Source organism: Felis catus, chromosome D2 (genome assembly GCF_018350175.1).
Source record: "Felis catus isolate Fca126 chromosome D2, F.catus_Fca126_mat1.0, whole genome shotgun sequence".
Classification (NCBI taxonomy): Eukaryota; Metazoa; Chordata; class Mammalia; order Carnivora; family Felidae; genus Felis; species Felis catus.
In genome coordinates this window covers 54,098,827-54,115,169 of record NC_058378.1, presented here as the reverse complement: position 1 = coordinate 54,115,169, position 16,343 = coordinate 54,098,827, and the positions used below count along the sequence as shown (strand labels likewise).

Here is a 16,343-nt window from a genome sequence, read left to right as displayed (position 1 = left end):
CATTGTGCTTCAGTACAATGTATTTCCTAGAGGTAGACTAGAGACAGGGTAAGAGCTCGAGTTTAGCTCAAGGTTAGTTCAAATCATGCTTCTCTGACACCTAAATCTGTGACCATGTAGGGATTGGTTCTTAGTTGCTCTGTTTCTTGGTTTCCTATCTTTCTGTCCATCTCCATGTTTAGTGGATCACACGTATCCGGGAGTTAGGGGAATTATTTGTTCTTCTTCAATTCCCTTCTCTTTCTTAGTCTCCAAACTGCCTTACAGTGTCTAGCCCCCAGTAGGCACTGAGTTGAGTACTTAGTGAATGAATGAACCTTCATAATTATCTATGAATTTGCCTCTCCAGTTTTTTTTTTTTAATGGGATCAAGAAAGAAAGTATGCCACTTAACAGTTATGGGGAGCAAGATGCAAAGTTACATGGTGCTATGCATTAGAAAACTAAAGTATTTTGCTGGAAACAGTGACAAAGGATATTGAAAATAGAAATCGAGGTTGGGAACTTAACAAGACCCTGTGTATGGAAAATGTGAATGCTCTCTGGACCTTTTCCAACCCAGTTGCTGAATATGTAACACACTTCCAGAAGATCTAACTTGGGCTTTAAAATCCCATTCGCAGGGGAAGAAATATTGTGTATGTTATAGGTTTGGAACACAATCCATTTGTGGATTTACAACCGAGGTGTTCAGATACTTCAAAAAAGGACAAAGACCAAAGTGCACGTGGTCTCATCAGACTGGCGCAGAGCAGCTGAAACAAGACATAATCCCACTTGGAGACCCTTGAGGCCTCCAGCCTTTCCCCTTGGATAACTCTGAAAGGCGTCCAGCAAGTTCCAATTTGGGCAGGGGTTTGTTTATTCTGCTTGGTTCAAATCAGGGCTACGGATCCCTAATGGTTTTCATGTCCCTAAAGGTTTTCCACATTTGGGCAAGATCTATGCTTTATGGAAGCTGGAGGAGGCCCTGCTCCCAGCCTGAAGGGCTGGGCCAATACGCCAAGAGCACTCAAATACCCTGACTCCTGGAAAAGGTTAGCAGCATCTACCCATTGGCATGAGCTTGGAGATTTTCACAGTGGTGCTGTGTTGTAGTAAAAATGCCTCCATTCTTAACCAACTGTAATTTTTATTACATTTCACTTTTCTCCTGGTGAGGCTAACTTTTCAAGACTAGTCTTTTTCCTGTAACCACTGCCGTGTGCCAATGAAAACTCCATGGGCTCGCACTGGCTTCTGGCTCTTTATTTTGAGTCCACCATTCCTAATCTGGGAATAATCATTCAGGCTTGTAATTGCCACTCTCTTTCCTAACAGACAGAGGCTCTGCCTCCAGGCTCTCAACCCCAACAGGCTTCTCTTGGTCTGACCTTCCTAATATTCAGCCCGCTAAGAGCCTGTGATGGCTCTTTCTAATCCTTCAGGTCCAGGTTTTCACCTGAATTGTAACCACACCTACCAAATTAACCTTATCTCTCTTATCCACCCACTAGACTATTGCTGAGAATCATTTCCTCATTGTTTCCCAGGCACTGCACTAATTCTGACCCTGACACTTCACATCATGTGCTTTTCCTTCGAGGAACAACTTCTGTATCTCCCAGGAAGACCCCCAACCAGAAACTGGTTCAAAGACAACCTGTCTGTGTTTATAGCCCTTCTCCTCTTTGTCCAAATTTCCATCCCAGCCTCCTAAACCCAAGACCGGAAATCTCAGAATATAATCCAGGAATCTCGAATGTAGATGCCTGCAGGGCCAGGCAGATGCCAGGTGTAGCCAGGGAGGAGTATGGAGCTGGTGTGTCTTGTCTGGGGGGGGGGGGGGGTCAGGGGCCAGCCCACAGGGCCAAAAGCGAGTGGTGGCCCAGGACTGCCAGAGAAGCCAGCACTCTACATTTTAATGCAAAGTTTCCCAATTTTTAAAATACTGCAGCTGTCAAAGAAAAACACACGTGGCCTGGATTTGGCCCATGAGGGAGGTTTTGCGTCCCTGGTATAAGTAAGACAGGACTTCAAGTCCTAGTACTCAGTGAGCTTGGCATGGGGCGGGGAGCATGAAGTCTCTGTGCCTCGAGGGGCACTGTCTTCAACCTCCCTCTCTAGGTCACACAAGGCCCTCTTCTAAACTTGCTGGAATACAAGTGCTGGAAAGTAGAGAGAGCTGGGCTACTAGGCCATTCCCTCTTTTCCCACCTCATCACAACAACCACATCAGCACATTAGCTGATACTGTCTGGGTCTCTTTTTCAGAATAGTCATGTATTTTCAGATTCAATAGCCATGATGATTTTACACGTTTTGGGGTACAAAAGAAGAGGCAGTGCAGGTGGGGGCTTCTCTGGTTTATTTTTATCAGAATTATAGAATTGTCCTTTTGAAACACTCTTGTGTTCGCTTCTGCTTAAAACCCTCTGATGGCTTCCCACTGCGTCTAGGGATAAAGACAAGGGCCCTAAACAAGAGCCAGTATTATCTGGCAATTTATTTTCCTTCTCAAAGCCTTAGTTTCTTCATATGTTAAGATGTCAGTTTTAAATTAGATGATACTTTAAAAACACTTGTCACAAAACATCTTGCCCACAGTGAGCACCCAATAACTGTTAGCCTTTACTGTTCTGACTTCTCCAAACCACTTTCCTTTCAAACCTCAAACCTGCTATATTCCTTTCTGCCACTGGGCCTTTGCACATACAATTACTTCTGTCTAGAACGTGCTTCAAACCCTTCTTCTCTTAATTTTTATCTGTTGAACCTTTAGCTGTAAGCTGAAACATCACTGCCTCAGCAAGGCCTTCTCAGATCAGGTCAAATCCCCTTTAAGAGGGTCTCACACAAGCCATGCCTTGTAGCATGTATCAGGTTATAATTTGTCATTTGTTTTTGTAAATACTTGATTTCCTATTGGTCTTTAAGCTCCATGTGGGTAGGGGCAATGTCTGCTCTACTCTTGGTACCTGGCAGTATAGGTATTTAATAAATATTTATAAAGTAAATAAATTTTCACCACCGGTGGCCTCTTCTTGCTGTTCTGGTGTATGATAACCATAGAGAAGAGGGTCTTCCTCCAAAGATATAGAGGAAATGAGGACTTCTCTCCTGGTTTGAGGACTGGACAGTGAAAGTGTCCTCATCTCTATGCTCAGGAAAGAGACCCCAGACCCTCCAAAGTAGGGCTAATGCTGAGGTTGGGGTGACCTCCTTCCTTCTTCCCCTCTTCTCTTTTCTCAACACACTGCAAGCCCACTTTGCAGAGATCAGACCCTCAGGACCATGTGCCAACTGGCCTAGGGGTATGAGGGCACCTGGGGAATTACAGAAACAGATCAGTAAGAAATCATTTCATGGCTGTCCACCTCCCTGTGGACCAGTTAATACCTCCCAACTGGGCAGGACTCTGCCTTCTGCCACCTACCTTAAGTCACACACTAAGCAGGGCTGGGACCAGCCCAAATGATTTTGGTAAATGATGCATGAAAAAGAGTCATTCGTGGTGAATTAACTTTTTGTGTTGGTGATGCTCAGAGAATTCAATGAGATGGCTTCAAATGTTCTTTCCTGGTTTTAGTACAGGTACCTGTATATTAGCTTAGAGTTGTGTATTCGTTTGTTCATTCATTCACTCAACAAATATTTTCTGGGCCCCTTCTGTGTGCTGGGTGCTGGGTGGCTATTTTGGTAGAGAGGAACATATCTGCTTGGCTCATTAGCTAATAGGAGTCTCTTCTCCCATTTGGTTGATTCTGTGCCATGACACATCAGCTATAGATGGGAACATCCCCATCTACCCTTATAGGTGCTCACACCTTCGAATGCTTGAGATATCCCTGAAGTCCTCAGATGTCTCTAGGACAAGGATGTAACAGGTATGCGGTAAAATGATCAGTTTTGTAGTCAGATGGACCTGCGTGCAAATCAGGGGTTCCATGCTGTACTTAGACACATACACACACACACACACACACACACACACACACACACACACACATCCTGAGAGAGAGAGAGAGAGAGACTGAGTGGGAGAGACCTGAGTGGGAGAGAACCTGAATGGTTTCCTAGCATTTAAGAACTTGAATTTGGGAATCAAACAGGCTTGGGATCACATGCTGACTTTGGTGCTAATAGCTGATCACCCCAGTTAAAAGTCTGGTTCTAAATTTGGTAGTTTGTAAGTCCAGCTCTTGTGAGTTGCCAAGATCTGTGAAACTTTGTGTACTCTCAGTTCCCTTCTGTGTTCTTCATAATCCACAGAAATGTCTGTTTGAAATGGATTTTAGATGATTCTGCTTATTAATGCAAAAATGCAATTCTGAATATACCTAGGTAAAATACCCACCACTGCTACCAAGTGTATTTCTGGAGACTGTAACATTCACAGGGAGAGCCTCAGAGGGGCTGAAGCATACACCTGTTCAGACCTTAATAGAATCACTTGTGGATTAATACTATAGGAATCATATTACTAAAAATTTGTGGTCATGATCAAATACAGAGTTAAAAGACTTTAAGTAGCAAATATGTACCTCTAGTGAGCAAAGTATTTGACTTTCTTGAAGATGGTAAAATATCTCCTGTTAGAATTCAGTTCACTGAAAAAAAAATACTCGTAAAATGCCCTCTTCCTATTTTAACTGTATTACCAATTTCTTTATGATTTCTTGGGTTTTAGACTCAATTCCAACAGAAGTTTAAATAATGACTCAGACTATCTTGAGATAGTCTCCTTTTTTTCCTCTTAAATACTTACTACCGACCCACATGTTATTAGAAACAGATTATAAGCATATTCCATTATGTTCTATAACTGTTCCCATGGACAAGAATTTTCATCGTTCATTTAAAATGAGTTTTTGTCTTTAGGAAAATAAACAATCCAAAAACACTAAAAAGGATTAGTTACATTTACTGAAAAGTCTTATTTAATTGTATGCATCTTCACTAAAATGTACCAACTTGAACTTGAACACTAAATTTTGTATCAATCATAGATTTTAGACATGGCTCTTAATCCCAGGAATAAATCTTTTCCACTCTGGAGGGGAGAGAGATGATATCAACAAAGAATGAAGTAGAAACAGCAGAAGCTACGTAATACAGGTGAGCACTTGTTTTCCTTGGTGAAATAAGGTTCACATTTCTCCAGGCTCTTAAATGGTTTTAGGAACCCCAGACTTCACTCAAGATGGCATAGGGACTTCCCTCTGAGCCACTAGAGCCTGTGCTTATCAACTATAACATTTGTACTGAAAACTGCATGTTTTTCTGTCCACCTCCTCCAGTAGCAAGTGAGCTCCTTCAAAGTTAAGACTGTATCTTACTCACTGTTTTATCCTCAGGACTTGGCACAGTGCTTCGAACACAGTAGATACTCAATAAATATTTGTTAAATAAATAAATGAATGAATAAATGGCCTGATGCATGGGTCCTAAGAAAAACCTAACTAAAGACTTTATATAGGGGTGGCCCCCAGCTTGTAGATACCTCCTTTCAAGTATCCCTTAAAATGTTACTGCTCTGGGTCCACAGCCATGGAAACCTGGAGGGTGTCTTTCTTTCTGTGTGCATCTGTGACTGAGTTAAAAGCAGAGCATTGAATTAAGAACAGTGGAAGGTTGGTATTTTAAGGTGGCAGCAATCATTACCACTATCATCATCCTCAGCATCACCATCATTGTCATTACATTTATTGAGCACATATTATGTGCCAGATACTATGCTAAGTTCTTTACATATCTCATTTCATCCTCAAAACAACTCTATAAAGTTGTGTTCTTAATTCCATTTTGCAGATGCAGACACTGAAGCCTTGAGAAGAAAAGTCACCTATTCAAGATAACACAGTGTTGACTGAATTTCTTTTAATTGTGAAGCAACTTAGAAGTTGACAGTTCTATCAGGACAAAGAGCCTGAAATTATACTGGTCTTACTCACTCCGAGGCCCTCTCCCCACCCTCCTTCAACAAAACCTCTGGTCCCCCCCTTCTCTGTTTTCTCATCTGAATATAACCCCAATGGTCTTCAGTGTGGCAACTGATAACAATGGTATTGGAGATGAGGGGTTTGAATCCAGCAGAATCTTCACACAGGCTCTGAAAGCCTCTTTTAAAGCACGATACACATAGTATGTACTCATGGAAATTAACATTCGAACAGTATAGATGAGTAGAAAACGGCAAGTAAAGGGCCATCTCTTGGAGGTAATCATTTTTGCTCGTTCCTGTATCTATTCTTTGGCAATTATGTCCTTACACCATAAAAGGGTTACATCCCCAATGTCTTTATATATTTTCTTCCCCTGAAAGAAGAATATATTCAATCACTTCAATTAAAGATGAAGAATTGGGCCCATTTTCCCAATTATTGCAAGCTATATATTTTTAGTTTTTTTCCTGTTGGTAACTGCCTCAGTTTTAAAAACTATTCTTAAACTTCTCACTTTATGCTTCTATTTAAATGTTTTTCTTAACTCCCTCAGGGTTATTCATCTGTTCTTTACCATTCTCTAATTAAACTAGCCTCTTTCAGGATAAGTACAACAATTTATTATTCCAGTATGGTCTTGGGGAACATTTAATTACTGACATAGGAAAATCATCTTTTAGAACTTTTTCATTTAAAATATTCAGGAGTTCAGTTTTATTTGTGTCAAGTAAGTATTTTGGGGAAGGCTTAGAATTCAATTGTTGTTTTGTCTGTGGATATAGAGTTTCAAATAACTATCTCGCAAATGAATTTCTGGAACACAGACCATTCTGAGATTCTGTAACTATGACTTGACATTTTCAAGACCAGCTCACATATGGAAACCACAAGTGACTGTCACAGGTTGCTGTCCTCACCAATCACCTTTCTGAATTCAACGATGAGAACTTTTTTTAATCATAAAGAATTTATTAGGGGCGCCTGGGTGGCTCAGTCAGTTGAGTATCCGACTTCAGCTCAGGTCATGATCTCGTGGTTTGTGAGTTCGAGCCCCGCATCGGGCTCTATGCTGACAGCTCAGAGCCTGGAGTCTGCTTCGGATTCTGTGTCCCCCTCTCTCTCCACCCCACCCCTGTTTGTGCTCTGTCTCTCTCTGTCTTTCAAAAATGAATAAACATTAAAAAATTTTTTTTAAATAATAAAAAAAGAATTTATTAGTTTCTTATTTTAGAGGTGTTAGTACTTTATTTTAGTACTTATTTTAGAGGTGTTAGTACATTCAATAATTCAATAATTAGTATTTAATTGACCCTTGACTTCCTGATTACTTGAAATGATAGTAGGGAATGAAGCAGGAGTAGGCATATAATCCAACAATCCTATTAATTTTTAACCATTAACAACAAATGGGAAGATTGGAGATGATATTTATTTATTTATTTATTTATTCATTCATTCATTCATTCATTTATTTTGAGAGACAGAGAGAGTGTGAGTGAGGAAGGGGCACAGAAAGAGGGAGAAAGAGAATCCCAATCAGGTTCCACGCACAGCATGGAGCCTGATTCTGGGCTCCATCTCATGACCGTAAAATCATGAATGACTGTGCCAAGTAGGATACTCAACTGACCAAACCACCCAGGTTCCTCAGAAATGATTTTTTTTTAAAGATAATGGTCATTTTTTTTAAAAGATTAATGGTCATCTTAGGCTCAGCTCCCTTTATCTATACTATATCCATTCAATCCCCACATTGTATTAATTCTACCCCTTATATACACCTCTCTGTGGCTTCCCCAGGATTCAGAGGTGTGACCTAAACACGCTCAGATGTGACTGAGGAGTGTGACTCCACACCCAGGTGCAACCTCAGAGTAAATCACTGGATGTGACCCAAGCAGGTCATTCCGTAGCCAGGTGTAACTGAGGATTGCGACTCCTGCTTATAACCACTGTACTTCTGGTACAGTGAACAGTTTGCGCAGTGCACAAAGATGCTTACCTGAGTGGAAAAGAGGTCTGAAATCCAGCCAGCCAGCATGCTGTGCACTAATTGGTATGCATGGGTATGAGGCTGCATCACCCTGTGGAGAGTGGGGAGGGCAGCCTTTTTGTAATTTCTACCAGTTGCTAAATGTGCCAACAACACTCTACCAGGAACAGTGCCTTAGCAATATCCTCCTAAACGCCTCCAGTTCTCATTGTCCTTTCTCTCCATCCATCTTCCACACCAAGCACACTCACCTGAAGTATCAGAGACTAATTCAGCAGGCTCGGGGGTGAAGCCCAAGAGACTATACTTTGAATACTTAGGCCAGGGTTAAGGATGACACTTTGTACAGCCCCACCCCTTATTATAGCCAAATGGAGCTTTCTAAAAACTCAATTTGATCAAATCACACTCTTCCTTAGTACCCTTCAGCATCTCAGACTACTTGCAAGGTGAAATCCAAGCTCTTTATTATTAAATACAGCCCCCTGGAGACCTATTTTCTCCCCCAGCCGTAGCGCCATGCCTTCCTACTTAGCCTCTGTACTTTCCAAGCTTCGGCCAGAACAGCCTGGTAGACCAGTAGTTCCCTGGACACATTGTGTCTCTTCCTGTCTCGTGCCTTTGCATCTGTGTGCCCCATTCCCTCTGCCAGTTACCATCAGCTCCTCCATCTGTCCCCAGCCCTCCCGAGGGAGTCTCCCTCATCAGTCAACACTCCAGATCTCTATTTTAACCCATCAAGACACTCTGTTCACAAAGCCAAGCTGGTATCCACTACAGAAAGACAGGAAAGTATATTATTATGGGGTCATGAGTGAAGAGTGGATGGGCTGGTGTAGTTAGGGGGGCTCTGGACTGCCAGAGGGGAAGGAGGGGAGAGGAGTTCAGACAGGAGTAAGGGAGGCCCCAAAGATAGCCCTGCAACCATTCCAGGGCCCTGGTGCTGATAATGGCTTATTGAGACACTGAAAATGGCTTTTGTGCCAGCTCAAAAACTTCCTAAGTGTATTTGCATTTTCATTTTGTATGCGTTTGATATTTGTACAACATACAGTGAAAATTAGTGTTTTCTTTCTTTGGCTCTAAAATTATCTCATTCAATTAAGCATTATCAAATAGCAATGACTACATGTTCCTTGATTCTGTAAACACACCCACCACTCGATTCCATGGAGACTTACGCCAGATGGGTCTTTCTAAAAAACCCGATCTGATCAAATCACAACCTTCCTCAGAACCCTTCAGCGTCTTTCTTTACTTACAAGGTAAAATCCAAGCTTTTTATCATGAAATACAGCCCCCTGAAGACTTCCTGTTGCTAGTAATTCCTTCCTTACAGGATTGTCAAAAGAACTGTCTTAGTTTCCTAGTGCTGCTATAAGAAGTTACCACCACTGGGATGGTTTATAACAACAGAAATGTCTCCTGTCCCTGGTCTAGAGGCTAGATGTCCAAAATCCAGGTGTTGGCAGGGCCATGCTTCCTGTAAGACTCTGGTTAGAATCCTCCCTTGCTTCTTCCCAGATTCTAGTAGGGTCTGGAAGTCTTTGATGTCCCTTGGCTTGTGGTGGCACCACTCCAGCCTTTGCCTCCATCATCACATGGTATTCACCCCAATGTAGGTCTGTCTATATGTCTCTATGTCTCTTCTCTTTTCTTCTTCTTCTTCTTCTTCTTCTTCTTCTTCTTCTTCTTCTTCTTTAATTTTTAATATTATTTATTTTTGAGAGAGAGAGAGAGCACGAGCAGGGAAGGGCAGAAAGAGAGAGGGAGACACAAGATCCAAAGCAGGTTTCAGGCTCCAAGCTGTCAGCACAGAGCCCAATGCGGGGTTTGAATCCAAGAACCGCAAGATCATGACCTGAGCTGAAGTTGGATGCCCAAATGACTGAGCCACCCAGGCGCCCCTCTTCTCTTCTTCTAATAAGGAAATCCAGTTACTGGGTTTGGGGCTCACTCTCACTGAAAATGATCTCATCTTCACTTGAGTATATCTGCAAAGACCCGATTTCCAAATCAGGGCACATTCATAGGTACTAGGGATTAGGACTTCGGGATATCTTTTTTGGGGGATGCAAGTCAATCCACAATAAGGACTAATTGAAATAATGCAGACGAAGGGCCTACATAACGTATGCACTCAACTGGCTGCCTAGATTTGAGTTCTCACACTACTCCTGATGACCTATGTACCCACATGCAAGATTCTTAATGTCTCTGGGCCTCAATTTCCTCATTAGTAAACAGTACCTCCTTCATTGGACCACTGAATGGTTTTCAATGAAATCACACAGGCAAAGCACTCAGAGCAATATCTGGCACCAAGTGAGAACTAAGAAAATGTTAACAAGTAGTATTACTTATTACTGTGATTCTACCCCACTCTAACCTGCCCCTAAACCCAGTTTTCTCTTTACAAATGGAAGGGTTTACAATTTCAGAGATACCAGTCATCTTGAAAAAACTAAAGAAAAAAAATGTAATTCCTCTGCTTGGCCCTTCTTCCCTTTCAAAATATGCATAATTGATTTGACTTAAGAAGCATCATGTTGGGGCTCCTGGGTGGCTCAGTTGGTTCAGTGTCCGACTTTGGCTCAGGTCATGATTTCATGGTTCACAAGAGTGAACTCTGCACTGGGCTCTGTGCCAACAGCTCAGAGCCTGGAGCCTGCTTCACATTCTGTCTTCCTCTCTCTCTGCCCATCCCCAACTTGCTCCCCGTCTCTCTCTCTCTCTCTCTCTCTCTCTCTCTCTCTCTCTCTCTTAAAGATAAATAAATATTAAAAAAAATTTTTTTAAAAGAAAGAAACATCATGTCCCCAATAATATTTGAGGTAGGTGACTTCACCATTCCTTGGTACTTTGGAAATATCCCCTGATTATAAGCAGGAGTCACAATCCTCACTTACACCTGGCCATGGAGTGACCTGCTTGGGTCACATCTGGTGATTTACTCTGAAGTTACACCTGGGTGTGCAGTCATACTCTTCAGTCACATCTGAGCATCTTTAGGTCACAGCTAGACATGGAGTCACATTCCTGGGTCACACTCAGGCACAGAGTCATAGTCCTGGATGACATCTGACTACTGTGGACCCAAGGCATAGGGGTTTGTTCTGTGCCCACCAAACTTACTGGCCCCATGAGCTATAGACCCTACCATCAACTGAGTAGCCCAGCACTTTATGAATCTCTTGGTGGGTAGTACGAGCTACCTCAACAGACCTAAAACATAATATTAGATTTTCTCTGGAGTGAGAAATATTATTGTTCAAGTTGAAGACTTCAGAGGTGATCTTGCATTCTTCCCAGAGATGACACAGTACTCGGCCACAGTGGGCAATGAACGAGTACTTTCTCGTTGATTAACTTGTACAGAAACATACTCTAAATTACATTAAAGCATACTTTTAACCACCAAGAAAATAATTTCAAGGCCACAGAACTAACAAGTCAGAGGATTTCTTTATATAAACTTAAATCTTGGAATTAGAAGTATGTATATGCCTTCCCCTGCTTGGTAGTCATGTACACGGTAATTATTTTGATTATGAGGAAGTCAACTAAGACAGCCTTTATAAACTAAATTATTTATGAGGGACAGTCACATAGTTCAAATGTGTGTGTGTATTCCTATTATGACTTCTTGTTTTTATCCTTGAAGGTACTAATTTTAGAAAAATACATAAATAGAATATCCTTATTGTGGTGAAAGAAAATAAGTCAAAATTTTATTAGACATTTCTATCAGAAACAAAATGTTGCCTACTTCCAATAAGAATATTAAATATGTAGGGCACTCTCTCTCAACACAGAGCCCAACGCGGGGCTCAAACTCATGAACTGTGAGATCATGACCTGAACTGAACTTGGACACTTAACTAAGCCACCCAGGTGCCCCTAGTTATTCTTTACATCTACATACATACACTTAAACTGGTAAAAATTAACAGTGGAGTTTTCTTTCCTACTACATAATTTATATATGAATAACTGAACTTTGTTCTGGTTATATGTAAATACTTAATCCTTTAATTTAGAAACTTAGCAATAATTTGAGAAGGAAATATTGAGTTTAATGTACCAAATTTATAATATTGGTTGGTCCAATATGGACATTTGAGAACACTTAGCTGCCTTATGTTTTTTTTTCTAATTTTACTATCAGTGCTTTACATTAATCTCAGAGATGTCACTCTTTTCTCTCCTTTTTTACTTTATCTTGCTTTTGTAATTTTCAGTAGATAGTCCACTGGAGAAAAAAAGGAAACAAAAGCAGGTAATGTGTTTAGAAAACTTCCTGATTGTTGACATCAATAATTCTTTTGACTGCCACTGCTATTGGGAGTTGATCTTGAGATTCTAGCAAGGTTAATGGGAGGGGGAGAAAGGGACTCAGGCTAGAAGTAGATGGTGTAAACTCTACCTTTTCCATTATGACACAGCACACCTTTGTAATCAAGGGCACACCCTTCCCAATCAATGCTTCATATCAGAAAATGTTTCATGTTTTTTGGCAAACTTGCAAGTTAGTAGACAGACCATCCTTGGTGGTCCTGACGGCAGAATGTTTGTGTACTGATTGTTGGCTGTCTTTCTAGAGCGACCTGTACCATCAGAGGTGTGTAAGCTCAATGAAGTGCTGAAGAGTTCGCAGAATCCTGTAGGCTGTGGTAAAGGTGCAAGACTGCACAACTTTGGCCAATCAACCCTTGAGTCACCAGTTCCTGACTTGTGAATGTCTTGTGACTAATGAAAACTGGTTGGACATTTTCTCTTCCTATTCTTATCTACTGCAGGCTCCTCCAACCCTCATCTTGTAATCATAACCACTTCCAGAAGATGAATTGACTTGTGCCTCCTGGAGGTTCATGTGAAAGCTTTCACAACCTCGGCCTAACATCTTAATAGGCCTGGGACCAAAGACCTTCCTAACATCTTCTTCTTTAAACATTTTTTTATTCTTTTTTTTGGGGGGGGGTAGGGGGAGGCTTAAATACATATAACATAAAATGTAGCATTCTAACCATTTTTAAGTGTATAGTTCAGTGGTATTAAACACATTCACACTGTTGTGCAGAACCCTTCATTTTATAAAATAGGAACTCTATACTCATTAACAATGACTCCCCATTCCTTGTTCCCCATCAGCCTTTGGTCTCTATGATGATGACTGTTCTAAGTGTCTGATATAAATAGAATCAAACAGTATTTGTCTTTTCCCTTCCTCCTTTTTCTCTACCTTTCCAAACTCTATTTAACCTATTTCAAACATGACTTTTTCATGGAATAAGTCATTTTCTTCCTTATCCTTTTCCTCTGGGAAAAAAGTTTAAATACTTCCCTGCCTCTCTTCCCTTCTCCACTCCATTTATAAGCCTCCTTTGAAAAACAGGGGTGGGAGAAGGGGGAAGTACTGGGATAATAACTTTCTGATTGTTTTATATAGGTATGAATTTTGAAATGTAATTATCCACAGCAAGAGAACTAGATGCCAACATCTGAAATCTCTACAATGGCCCAAAGTTCTTTTCAAAATCTTCATAATACTTTCATTTTAACTCTACTCATCTTAACTAAACTTATTTTCCCTAAATAAGAAGTGTCTTTTAACTCATTTGTATTGCTTTTTCCTTGGAGGCTGATTCACAGTATTCCAATAATTGTGTTTTTCTCTTTATTCCACGGGAAGTGTATAGATTTCAATTGTGTTATGGGTTAAAGAGGTTTTTGAGGACTAGAGTCAACCAAAATCACAATGTTTAATACTGTTTCTCTAGGAAAGTATTCTAAGTTCCACATAGCTCCTGAGAAATGAACTTTTGGAATACAAGTCATTTATAAAATGGGAACTGAGTCTGTGTTATATATTTCCCAGAGATCTTCATTAGCAATACAGAACTGAAAGCTGTTGGCCCGTTCAGTGCCACAGAACATACAGTGAACAATAAAAGAAGCAGACAACCAAGTCACAGCCAGGATGTGCCCCAGCCCCCCCACTGGAATATATGGCCATCAGACTTTAAGACCCAGTTAGTCAATATGCTGAACCTACAGAGTCTATAAACATTCTATGATTTTGAATGCCTATATGGTTTTTTGGGTGCATTTTCTTCCACGGCATGTTAAAGAAACCTATGTTTCACTATGGCATGTATAGACTCTGAAGAGTCTACAGGAGAGGGCCCTGAAGTTGAAAAGGTTTCCAAGAGAAGAAGTCAGAACTACAGAAGTAAGCCCACGGCAGAAGCCAGCCAGCTAACTGTATAGTTCAGCAGAAGCCACTTACAGAGGGATATCAAAAAGCATTAAAGAGCTACAAAACAGAAAGTTAAAGAAACTCCCAACTCTTGTATAAACTGCTAATTTAAAGATGACACATGAGTTGATGACCCAATGAATCTCTGAGCTGGGAATGTGGATCCATGAGGTTCTGATTTGAAAAGGGAAGTACAAATATCAACTGAGATAAAGTTACTACCAGGGCCCCAGACACGCTAACTAGCAGCCTCCTTTTTCCTTCCCAAAGGTCTGTGTAAGACTGGAGGCAGCTGCCTTGGTCAGGGAGCCTGGAGATTTGTCCCTCTGCAATTAATGGAGAAGAAAGAAAGTGGCTTTTGTTGACTTTTGTTTGTTTGGGGCAAAGCCATTTGTCACAAAGAACATTAATTCCTTCTCTACGCTCTTTGAACGATTAGAGCCACTTCCACATTATTTAGTACTCAACTCCCTGCAGTATCATATTATTCTTTGAATACTTGGTGCACACAAATCTGGCCTCTTCACTAGGATCATAAAGAACCTGAAGGCAAGTAAATTGACCTGCACTTCATTAGAATCTCCCATACACCTACACACTCTGCTGGGCACAGATCGGGTATCTGACAAACACAGGTTGATTAACTCATAGGATGAGGTCCTTACATAGAGTCACAAGCCTTGAAGCAACAACAATTCCACACGCCAATCTCAGCCCAACTTCTCAGGAAGAGCATGGATGGAGAGTGGAAGCTTGGCAGTTACTAGGAGCCACAACAGAGTAGAGAAATCCTAAGTATTGTGCATAGGGGAAACTGTTTACCACCTAGAGACTATTCTAGCTCCATGATGGTAGACAACTATGTTTTGTTTCCTACCCAGCACTTAGCACCTGGCAGAGGCTCAAAACACAGATTAAATAAACGAAAAGCATATGAAACCCTTTGGTTTCCTTATGCTTTGCTTCTCTAAGCACACACCTTGCGTTTTCCTTCATTCATTATGTATAACCAAGCTGCAAAAGTTAAAAAATGACTCCAGGAAACAAACAAACATGGTACCCACATGGTACACAGGGAGGTATGTACTCCTATCAGGTGTGTACTCCCCAGGGTGTGTGTGCCGGGACAGTGGTTGAAGATCCAGGAGGAAGATCACTGACCTGCTAGCCACAGGTCTGCGGATTACTGCAGAGGGACACTAGCTGCTCTCCTTGAGAGAAATGGCCGGATGTCAGATGGAGCCCTTGGCAGCCCCCAGGCAGTGGAACGTTGCTCTGCATGGTCCCCGTCTGGCTGGCAGCTTCCTGCCAGGGAAGGCTGCCAAGTGGGTTGTGACAGCTGTGCAGTGCACAAATCTCCAAGGTTCTTTGGTGCACTGCCATTTCTGACCTGCCTGTCTGCCTACTCGTGGGAAGTAGCTGGGAAGTTCTGGTGCTGAGGGGCCCCATTTTCCACTGGCTTTCATTTTTTAGCAGGATGCCCGAATATCCTGTTTGTTAAGATGGGAGTCATTGGAAGATGGCCTTTAGCTTTTCTGGTCAACATGAACCTATTGATTCTGTGTAGGAAGAAGAACTGTATTTCACTCTGTTTCACACCCACGTTGGTTTTCACTGTGACCACATGACCACACTTGTTTGGTCTTATCACAGTAATTGACAGCTGTCATAGACTACCACTAGGAGAAACCTGTGTCTAAGTAATTAAAAAAAAAAAAATCAGGGGCGCCTGGGTGGCTCAGTCGGTTAAGCGGCCGACTTTGGCTCAGGTCATGATCTTGCGGTTTGTGAGTTCGAGCCCCGCATCGGGCCCTGTGCTGACAGCTTAGAGCCTGGAGCCTGCTTCGGATTCTGTGTCTTCCTCTCTCTCTGCCCCTCCCCTGCTCATGCTCTGTCTCTCTCACTCTCAAAAATGAATAAATGTCAAAAAAAAATTTTTTTTTTTAATATCAAAGATAGCCTTGTAACCATTTATTTCTTTTGGAAATGAAATGTCAAAATCTTAATGCTTATTGTTTGGAATGTTGACACCTGAAAGGATTTTGATAAAGGACTACCTTTTCATAGTTTATTAAAGCAGCAACTTTTATTTATTTAAAATTGCCACTAAGTGACCTCAAGTATTCATCAGGAGATGCACACATGTTAACCTAGATTCCTTTCTGTA

General features: G+C 41.4%; 1 protein-coding gene across 11 annotated transcripts in view; it reads right to left on the bottom strand.

Moving 5' to 3' along the window:
• The window catches only part of PLCE1 (phospholipase C epsilon 1), a 321,945-nt gene that overhangs the window by 169,873 nt on the left and 135,729 nt on the right, over positions 1–16,343 (bottom strand). The window lies entirely within an intron of this gene.